At 39.9% G+C, this 11,681-nt stretch overlaps 1 long non-coding RNA gene across 1 annotated transcript; it reads right to left on the bottom strand.

Moving 5' to 3' along the window:
• Positions 1 to 3,843: 3,843 nt before the first annotated feature.
• Positions 3,844 to 5,803, bottom strand: LOC117488999. The gene is made up of 5 exons (XR_004556560.1): positions 5,450 to 5,803; positions 5,162 to 5,364; positions 4,776 to 4,935; positions 4,185 to 4,329; positions 3,844 to 4,103 (listed from the first exon to the last, which is right to left on the bottom strand). It is a non-coding gene; the product is annotated as an uncharacterized LOC117488999 (long non-coding RNA).
• Positions 5,804 to 11,681: the final 5,878 nt, after the last annotated feature.

Raw genomic sequence — 11,681 nt, 5'->3', positions numbered from 1 at the left:
AATGCCGCTGAAACACATTAATAAACAATGAACCACGGCACTCTGGAGAAAAGTATAAGGTTGGAGAAGTCGTTATTTAATTTAATCTGGCTTCGTATGATTAAAAGCAACGCAGTCCCCGGCCCGTTGTTGTTGTGAGGTGAGCTCCGTTGGGGAGAAAATCAGCGACGTAAACTGTGACGTCATGACGCAGCAGCGGCAGCACCAGTCGGGCTCTGAGCGGTGTGAAAAGAGCCGGAGCTAAACCGAAGTACCGGTTCTGAACCTGAAAAGCTCTAGCACGGAGCTTGAACCGGAGTTGCGTTGGTGTGAAAGGGGTATTAGTGCCAAGTTGTCTCAGACAATCTGCATTTCCTCATGTGGGACACTGAAAAGTCTATGTTAAAAAGCCTCAGTCACCTTAATTCATGTAATAAAAACATCTCAGGTCAGTAACACTGAAAGCTAAATGTGCAATACCATGTTCAGCTATGTTACTATTTATAATGTTATTGTTGTTACAACAGAAGATGTTTTTCTTTATATTGAAGTTAAATGCATCAATCTGGTGCACTTTGAGGGCAAAATTAAGAGATTTATGGATACCGCTGGAAAAAGCTGCAGTACATATGCCGAGCCTGTACGTAGCGCTGTAACTTCCTCCACAAAAGCAGCCTTCTGTTTATTCAACGTGGTGGGGGCCGAGGAAACCGGGCAGAGTTTTTCGCCAGTCAACGTGTGTTAAAGTTTAAATCTTCCTTATTGAGCTTTAAAACAAATGAATAACGACTATATATATAATAATAAAATACACAGAGCCTGGCCTCCCTCTCTTCTGACAGCGTCAGTGTCATGCAGCAGCTGATCCAGTAATGAGTGACCCGGCCGACAGTAAAAATAAACATTTATAACTAGTTTAGGTTGTTTGAGAGGTAATTAAAGTAGCTCAGGGTGATGATCTGAATTGAAGTGTGTGTTTTCCTCCTCCCGCTGCATCACAGCATATACTGTGTATATCACCATTCTTTAATTAAATGTTTGATAAGTGCATGCAGATCACAGTACAGTAAAACACGTACACAGATACATTATTTTGTATTTTTATTAAATTTGACAATGTCAATTTCACTTTCCACTATGTCCACCGTTATTTTGCACAACCAATGGCAGAACTTTATTGAGGCCTGTAATTAGTTGACAGGTATCTTGGGTCAGTCTTGTCTTCCAAAAATCCTGTATCGCATGCATCAGCTCCTGCTTCGAGCCTGGTTTAGCCTCCTTCCGAATGAAGTCTTTCATCAAGTGCCAGACCAACTCGATGGGATTCAAATCCGGAGATTCTGAAATCTGTATTTTATGTCATCTTTTTTTCCTTCTAATTTTTTATTATTTGGTGCAGGCACGAAACATACTACCAATATAAATACATTGCTTCTAAAATCGTTCTGTGTCAGAATACTTAAATCTGTATTTTTTTAAATGTCTTTTTCCTTCTAATTTGTTATTATTTACATTGCTTTTAAAATCGTTCTGTGTGACACGAAAAAAATGGCGAAATCGTGTTGGTGAACACGAATCAATAGATTAATTTCGTGACTATAACACGAAATGCCGTGAGACTGTGTTGACATGTCAGCTGTCAGCTGTTTACGATACGTGCTATACTATTAAATAAGGTAGGTTACTTACCAGAGGTGGGGACTCGAGTCACATGACTTGACTCGAGTCAGACTCGAGTCGCATATTTTTTGACTTGAGACCAAGCGGCAAACTCTGGGGAAGAGCCGGGACGCCAATACGGAAGTGCCACAAACTGCAGTTCATATATTGGCCGATAGGCGATGACTGCAGAAAGGAGCAATTTCCATAGACCCCAATGTTAAAATGCCCATTTTCACAGCAGAAAAAAAACGTTTTCTAGCCCTGGCTCCAATACATTTTATTATGTATATAGTTAGATTCCACCTTCGTGATTATGAATCTGTGAGTGAATTGTTTTCTAACGCGACCCTTTTATTTATATTAGGTCTTAAAGTTTTTGCATAAATTAGGGCGTGGTCACATTGAGTGACAGCTCTGTCAGGTGACTGCTGCTGTTAGCTTTTTGTCTCTCTGCTAGCTGCTCCGTCCGTGAAGCTACAGGGACTGTGCCTGGTCAGTTCATCCAGGGAACACAACTTGATCCCGGCCGTGTTTGTTTGTTCTTCATGCTTATATATCGGACTATTGTGACTCGCTCTGCGGTTAAAACAGACGGTGCATGAATGCCGTTTTGCGGTAAGTGAAATTCGAGTACTTTATTTATGTGTTTATGATACGTAATGAATGTTAAGGCTTGGGTTTGCGTGTAAGCGAGTGGTAGCTATGCTCAAGTATGTAGACAAGCTAACGTCGAAGTAGTGTATGTGAAATCAACCTCACAATAAGATGTGTGTATATTACAATTATTAATGTCATATTTTCAAGATGATTACTTAGATATTACAATATGGTTGGTTGAGCTGGAGTTCATTATTGAGTTTACACGTTAACGTCACAGTCATCTGAAGAACGAACCCAAACGTTGTTGTTTTTATTAATTGCATTACCAAATTGGTATCAAATAAACAGTAACACAACAGCATTGGTAACACAACTTCCAAAGTTACAGTAAAATAAAAAGAACCCTGACTCGGACAATACACAATCCAACATGTTCAACAGAAGAGAATAAGTTATATTGTTTGTACACATGGTTCTTTACATATATATCTGTTTGTTTAAAGTTTCCAGGTGATGCAGACAGGATGGACCAGAGAGTGAGAGACAGAACTGGACTCCTCACAGCAGTGAACTTCAGCACAGGTACAAATACTCTTTTTTCATACTGTACAAAGAATCAAGAAAGATATTGGTTTAAATAAATGAAGTATTGACTTTAATACACTGATATACATTCCATTAAACAATACTAAATACTAGATCACCTACACATCAGTGAAGTTGAGGGTTTTTTCCATGCAAAGGGTTACATTTAGATGTTAACAAGCAAGTCAGCTTTCTAATTTAAGGTATTGAAGGCAAAGCTATTAGTGAGAACTGCTACTATTTATCTCTCAATACCCAGATAGCAAAAAAGTTTTGGCCCAGATCCGGCCCACACAAAACACCTTCATCCGGCCCATATACCGCATGGAATGATGGCACTTGGGCGCTCCGCTCCTGTTTGCCAGATCTGGGCCACAAGCAAGCCATAGCAATGCCACATGTCAACCAAAAACGAACCACATAAACCAGAACTGGCCCTTATCTGGGCCACAGTTGGTTTTCATTCTGGCCCAGATCCGGCCCACATTCCATATCCTTATCTGGCCCAAATACTGCATGGAGTGATGGCACTGGGGCGTTCCACTCGTTGGCCAGAACTGGCCCTAATCTGGGCCACAGTTAGTTTTTATTCCGGCCCACATTCCGTATCCTCATCCGGCTCAAATGCGGCATGGAATTATGGCACTTTGACGGTCGGGTGATGTTTACCAGATCTGTGCCACAAGCAGGTCAAAGCATGGCCACATGTCTGCCAAGAATGAACTAAATAAACCAGACCTGGCCCTAAAAAGCCATTAAAACTTTGGTGACTCAGTAACTGAATATCAATAGCAATATTCAACATACAGTAAATACAAATTTCAAAATGGCCTCCCAAAAGTTGCATCAATAAATGTTCAAATGAGTTACAACAGATGAACCAAACGTTTTTTTAATGATTGTATCATAATTTATTAATAGTGGTGATGAACTAGCCACTGCATCATTACATTTTCAAAATAACTGGGATACAATCCAACCATGCCAAAATAACAGAATAATAAACAAAAACAAAATATGTATAGTATAGTAAAGCAACTTTGAAAAAACATGCAATTAAAAAATAAAGCTTAGCTCCCCAAAAATAAACAAACTCTTCTGCAGACTCAGTGACATTTCAGATTTATTTTATTGATTTTCTCGTGAAAACATAACTAGAACAGAATACTTGTACTATACTTATACTAAATGAACGAACTTTTGCCGACCTTGGCACGAGAACAACCTTTCCGGGATTTATTGACCTCCTTGACTGGGCCCATGGGAATCTTGAAGGCCTATAAGGAATGCACAAACATTCATTATATATTACAAATTATTATACATATATTGCAAAATAGATATTGTAACTGACTTACGGGTTTCTTGGACAGCTCGTCTTCGTTCCTCTCTCTCTCTTCTACCTCCATCTCGGTCGCCCGCAAGGTGAAGCCATTTTTTTTATGTAGGCTTCTACCTCTTGGTCTGTTGCTGTCGCTGTGAGCCTGTTGTTTCTGACAGTCCCTAAAAATAGAGAACATTGTAAAGCCATTGGATGGATTGAACAACTTAGGACGCAATCTGGGGACCTAAGGATCAGCCAAGTGCATGGCGTGCTGTGTCCGACGAATTCAGTGGTCACTTTGAGAACATTCTGGCCATGGCAGAGGACGCCTTTTCCTTCAGCTGCCCAACAGCAACAAGCTTGACGCCTGCTAGTAAAATCGGACTGCAGCTGATCCAGAATTTCTCAATGAGGGAGAAAGAGTAGATGTGCTTCCAGCCTCCTTTCAGAATTTCTTTTTTAACTCTTTATGTGGCAAACCATGTTAACCATTTTACTTGACTTTTTTACCAAGAGTAATTAGAATTGGTTGAATCTAGGATCAGTAAATACTAACTGAGTGTCAAACATGCAAGAAAAGGGGACTGGACTCATTAGACTGATGACAGCGCAATGTAACACTTACCAGTAATGACATCTTTTAGTTGCAGTCTGTGGAATGCTGTTTTCCCATTGATGCCACGCCAGTTGAGCTGTTTGGCAAGGGAGTTGCTAAAACAGTGTTTCATCACTCGCCAAACGCAATCCTTAACGTCCAGTCCTCCAATGACACTCAATGCAGTAATCTGAAAAAGATCATTTAAAAGCTAAGGATACATGCATTATATAAACACAAGTCACAATAACCTAATTTAAAAAAAAATTAACATTAAAAAACATTATTTCCCTTTTCGCTTAGCTGGTATTTAGCCTCACTGCTGTCCAACATACAACTTAGGTGGCAAATAAAATATTAACAATAGTTTCAAATTGGGTTCCCCATCCTTTTAAGTTGGTAAGGGCAATAATTACCATTTTGTTTTGAAGATCTGCGTCTTCCCTCAGACGTTTCTCCAGAGCCAACAGGGAGGTTATTTCTTTTAGCGGCAGTATATCTCTGCCAAGGGGATCCGGCCCACCAGCAGGTTCGCCTGGAATGTTCTGCATGTTCATCTGAATGACTTTGAGTTGATCCATCATCATCTCTTGATTTGTAAGAAGTCTATGCAGAAGAGCTAAAAATAAGGACATTCAACATATATAAATGTACATATACATACATTTACGGACGAAACAATAACAAATTGTGAAATCACTTACGAGCAAGACCCCCTTGGCTTTCATCTTGTTCTGGGGTTCTCGCAGAATATCGGGGTTCTGGGCTTCTCAAAGACGCAGACTGTCGGGGTTCTGGGCTTCTCAAAGACCCAGACTGTCGGGGTTCTGGGCTTCTCAAAGACCCAGACTGTCGGGGTTCTGGGCTTCTCAAAGACGCAGACTGTCGGGGTTCTGGGCTTCTCAAAGACCCAGACTGTCGGGGTTCTGGGCTTCTCAAAGACCCAGACTGTCGGGGTTCTGGGCTTCTCAAAGACGCAGACTGTCGGGGTTCTGGGCTTCTCAAAGACCCAGACTGTCGGGGTTCTGGGCTTCTCAAAGACCCAGACTGTCGGGGTTCTGGGCTTCTCAAAGACCCAGGACTGTGGGGGTTCTGGGCTTTCTCGCAGGACTGTGGGGTTCGGGGCTTCTCGCAGACCGTCTGGGATCTGGCTTCATCTGCTTGTGATGTTTTGTGCTCATAGCCAGTTTCTTTAATGCAGACTGTATATCAAAGCCTGGCCCTATTATGTTTGGGCCTGGTGGCAATGTCCTTTTTTGTTTGACAGTAACTTCATTATCACTGTCACTCTCAAATCGAGTGTTCGGTCTTGTGTGTGAGTGTGTTAGGGGGGGGGGGGGGGGATTACAAAGGAAAAACAATGCAGCATAAATTATGTGGTAAAGAAATATCAGATAAAATGTATATCTACCATGACTCATTAGTATGTAGGGATAGTTTGGAGGAGAGGACAAACCCACTGCATTTTGTTTTCAGAGCACCATTTTTTTAAAATAGTGTTTTTAACATATTTGTTTAAATACTTAAGTATGAAAGAAAACTCTTCTCTGTTAAGGTATATTAGTCTCAATTCTTGAGAGGTCTTATATTAGATTTGAGAACCTGAAAAAATGCACACATTTTGACTTTAGATTTTTCCATAACATTTACATCTATAACAATAGTAGTAGAATGGCACTTTAATACTTACAGCCTTTTACGCTTTCTTTTTGGGAGGTCATCCTTGTCTTCTTCCTCTGCTGTTTGAAGATCAGTGTGGGTTTCCGCTTGAGGGAGTTTTAGACGAGCGGTTTTGTAGTTTGCTGTAAAAACAAGAGAAATATCATTAGATTATGATTTTTCAAATCAGTGAATCCTCACGGTAAATATGTTATTTGCATACCAGCTGTATATAGAATCCGGACACTAAATGCATCCCACACGTCTTCAGGCTGCTCCTCATTTCGTATGGCTTTAATTAAGTCGTCGTGCTTGTAGTGAGCTGGCCACTGACAGTTATCATCTGCAACCCACAGTGCTGGAACTACTTCAACCTCTTGGGTTTCCAGAAACTCAACAATGTGAAACATGGCCTAGAACAGAAAGAGGCACAAAGTTACTAGTTTTAAGAGTATAAACAAAGTAACCTTTTACGTTTTTCCAAACTGCAAACTTATTCACATAATTACAAGTCTTTAAATTAGAAGAAAGCATTTTTTATGATAATCCTTATGCTTTAAAAGGTGAATGATGGCTAAATTGATCATTAATACATGTTCATAATAATATGGGATACGCACCTACAGAGATAAGTGAAGGCAGGCTGGACACTGTCACCGCTGTTATGCACACAAATGATCAATCATTTTCCTCAAGATAAAAAGCTTGGTTAAATTCAGCAGTCCCAATGACTGTTACCACACCACATATGTTAATACCGCAATTTAGGATGGGTCTGCATGAAGAAGTGGCAGAACAACAAAACCAACCTCCAAAGGTAACCGGACACACTTCTGCACATTGGTATCTAACTTGAAACACATCAGATTTGGTGACAGATCTGACACAAAAAAAATTCCCAAATCTGTGGAGTCAATGGGATAGTCAAAAAACTTTGCAATGTGTCTATATTCTTTGCAGACAATGTATTCCTCACCCTCAAAGACAATTATATTCTGAACCAAGAGTATGTTATTGTTCCTCTTGATACATCTGTCCCTCTCTGATGAACTGATGACAAACTCATCTATTGCCAGTTCTTTAAACTGGGAGACATTTCCTGTAAAGCCATGTGGAACAGGTCCATCTGAGTGCAGCCTTTTCAATTTCTTGTGGGTTTTCAAAGTTTCCTCATCTTTTAAACTTGGTGAATCAAGTTCTGAAATTCTGCGTATAACTTGCTGCAGTGGAGAGCTAGGTTTTCTAACCATTCTTTTAATTGTTTTTAAGTAGTTTTCGAAAGGAAACCCTGATATTAAATCTAAGTGGCCATGCACCTTCACATCATCACTGAGATGAGTCAAACCATGTATGTTGTAAACTAAAAAACCCTGACCATAGAGTTCCCCAAAATGCTTAACAAATGATTGAAGTAGTGTGTTTGCAAAGTCATTTAACAGCAAGCAATATGTTGGACTTGCCAAAATGTATATACTCACAGACAACAGCATAACATTTTGATAAACCTCAGTAGTCAGCACATCCCTCAAAACTACTGGACCGGTATAAAGTAAGAACTGCCTAAGTTCTGTTGCCTTCCATCGCAACCTCTCATTAAGGGCCCTTGGCCGTCGAGCAAATTCTGAGGGTATGTAACTTCTGAGAGCAAGCAATTTTTCTGAAATTAAAGAGACTTGCCTGGATGAAATGCGGGAATGCAACTTGACGCTTGTGCCCATCCACAAATCAAGCAGACGACGCACCACACCTAAGCACACTAAATGCATATAGTCGTGTGGAAATCCACTGACCATAGGAACAGATGTTTCACAAAATGGGGAATGTTGTACGTGGTGGTCTTCATCCTCTGCATTTGAAAAAGATACATCAGTTCTTGCTCTAGCATCAACTTCTGGGAATGTCATGCGATGATTAATGTAATTGCCTGACTGTACACATTTATCACAGCCACTGTATCCATTGTGTGACTTAATACCCTTAACAAAGGCCCTCGCAGGAGCATCACAGATTACTGAGGACACAGTCAAGAAGAAGGTCTTACCATTAACAACAAATCCACTGCTCATGGTTTTTAACTCACAGACCAGATCCTTCAGATATTCTGACAATGACTGAGGCTTTGACTTCCCACAGAAAAGAGCAATCAGCACAGGTTTTCTACAATACCCCTGGAGCATTCCCAAAATTGGCCAGAACTGAACAGATGAACTTTTAAAAATTGGAAGACCATCAATGTTTAATTGTAATTTGAAACTGTGATGACTCGGGACAACTGATGTAAGCTTCTGAAATATTTGGCTGAACATATTCTGTATACCTAAATAATGGAATGATCCACCCGCCAAGGAAGCAATGCTATGGTACGTCTGTGTTTTGAGGAATGTTCTTGCATCTTTTGGCAAAGAGGGGTGATGGGGTTTCAGTATAGACAAGAGGGCAGACAAAGCGATTAATGAAACACCAAAATGTGTTGCCCAGTCTCTCAAACAACCCGCAAAATCATCTTTAGGAAAATCCCCTCTTTCATCCACATGGCTATCCTCGTCACTAGTTAATTCACTTTCCCCATTACTCTCTGACTGACAGTTTGGTGGAAAATCCGAGCCTGAAGCGACTGCTCCATGTTGAACACTATAGTTCTCTTCAGCATTATCCTCAACATAATTATCCTCGTCACCCAAAGATTCTAACAACTGGTTGACTCTTTTAACAGCCCTTTTCCTGGAATTGCTGCGAGTGATATTCCACTTTTCCCTCTCCATGAGACAGCAATTACAACAATTACTCTTTGAGAATTAGCCAACCTGTATAGGTTGTCAACAGCCAGTTACTCTGAAAAAGAAAGAAGAAACAACATTTAACATTGATACTTCATATAGTTTAGCGAAATGTATCACATGGAAGCAGCTTACCTTAATGGTGATAGTGCACTTGCCACTCTACCACTATTTTCTGCCCACCTTCAAATTTCTGTAACATAGTGTGAATATTACTGTTAAGTTCAAAAACATCATGATACAAACAAATTACAAGACAAAAACAAAATGTGTAGCAGGGTTTTTGCTATAATTTAACAACTTCCTACAAAACATGTGATGCCTTACTCCCTCCCAAAATTGGTATGAATTGTATCTATTATTGTGATCAAGTTCAGTTCCGATTCGTTTTTACAACAAATCAATAAATGGTGCGCTTCTACAAACAAAAAACAACATGACTGATACATTTAAACAAACTGCTAACAGGAGATTAACTACAATATTAAAAAGTGTACATTATCTTTGGAAAATAACACAGGAATAATTAAAGTTTGAGGTGTGTGGGTTTTACATTCACAGAATTACACATATTTCTGGGGGATAAACAATTATTGTAGTGTTAAGGGACTCTCTTTACTTCAGTAGGCTACCTGTTGGATTTTCAGTTTGTAGCAAATATCACGGCATAACAACTGAGAATATTATCTTAACTGGAGTTATCTCCACTGAGAATGAGAATATAGCTTAGTGATACCGATTGCCAGCATAAAGTCATATTTATCATTTCATTTAAAACTTACCGCGACTTGACTTTTGCAGTTTTCCACCGACAATCCTTCCAACTGACTTCCTCTTGAGGGCGCCTTTTTTTTTCGCGCTTATTTGCTTCAAGTCAGATATTGCTGGGGGATAAAAAAACGATTCCAGTGTGAAGGGACTCTCTTTACTTCAGTAGGCTACCTGTTGGATTTTCAGTTTGTAGCAAATATCACGGCATAACAACTGAGAATATTATCTTAACTGGAGTTAGCTGCAACTGAGAATATTAGCTTAACTGACATTAGCTCCAACTGAAAATATTAGCCTAAAGATCTGGAGTTAGCTGCAACTGAAAATATTAGCTTAACTGGAGTTAGCTCCACTGAGCATATAGATTAGTAAAATACCGATTGCCAGCAGAAAGTCATGTTTATCATTTCATTTAAAACTTACCGCGACTCCACTTTTGCACAGTTTTCCACCGACAATCCTTCCAACTGACTTCAGTCTCTATGGCGCTTTTTTTTCGCGCTAATTGCTTCAAGTCAGATATGCTGCGTTCAAAAGACCCCGGAAATGGAAAAACTCCAACTTGAAGTTATACTAATTCCCACGGATACATAACCACAAGACAGCAAGAAGATACAACTACAAATACAATAGGGCTTAAGACCCATAGTAGTATTGAAAATATTTGATTTGATTTGAACAAAAAAATAAAATAAATCTGTATTTCTAACAAAGAACTTGAAGGCTATTCATTGGCTTTTTCCAACTCAAAACTGGGACTTCCTAGTTCCCACGAATGCAGCATAGTTTAAATATGGGATGAAAAAGTTAATGTCAGAAAAACATATTAATAACTGTTTTCTTTAAGAAATGTATTGTTATTCATTATTAATAAAAATGATAATAGTTATTTAAATGACAATATTTAACCCAAATGTAAGACAAATTAAAACATTGTTTTATTTTGTATTTATTGGTGTTAGAATGTCACCCTCAGGATCAAAAAATTGTCACAGTTTGCCTCCAAGTCCCTTCCTCCAGCCACACTCTCTCATCCCCTGCCCTCTGCTTTACGATCTGTCCCTGTCTCAAGCCCCTGCTCACCTCCCAGGCCATGAACTTTCTCCCTAGACCAGCCATCCTCGAGCGATCTGATGCCCTCAGACTTTTTCACCAGACTTCATCATTCCCCTGCTCACCTTTTCTCACTTCTCTCATCAGCCACTCACTACATGTACCGGTCAAGATCCTTTTTTCTTTGTCATTTCATTCCAGCTGCTATATAGCTGTCTTGAGTTTTTGCTTTTGAACTTCTGTCACCCGATCCTGGACCAGAACCTGCTTACCTCCCTGCATATTGTCTATCTACCCGTTACCCGTTCACCTGCCTGCCTGTTTGCCTACTTGCATCTGCCGTAAACTAATTTACAATAAAACATTGCACTGCTTCAGTCTGCCTGTCTGACTACATTTGAATCCCCTGCTTCCCGCACTTCCAACCCACACTTGTGGAGCAATCTAGAAGTTAGATCACACATGGCCTGTTAGCACCCAGTTTGGCTCGTTGATACCATATTATATGATAGAATAGAATAGGGAGGGATGAAACCCTCTTTAATGGTCACACATGCAGAGCACACAGCACACACAGTGAAATTTGGCCTCTGCTTTTAACCCATCCTAGTACAAGGAGTCTAGTACTAGGAGCAGTGGGCAGCTATTGTACAGCGCCCGGGGGATGGCACAGTTT

This window comes from Trematomus bernacchii, unplaced genomic scaffold, assembly GCF_902827165.1.
Source record: "Trematomus bernacchii unplaced genomic scaffold, fTreBer1.1, whole genome shotgun sequence".
NCBI classification, from domain to species: domain Eukaryota; kingdom Metazoa; phylum Chordata; class Actinopteri; order Perciformes; family Nototheniidae; genus Trematomus; species Trematomus bernacchii.
This window is presented reverse-complemented; position numbering and strand designations above follow the sequence as displayed.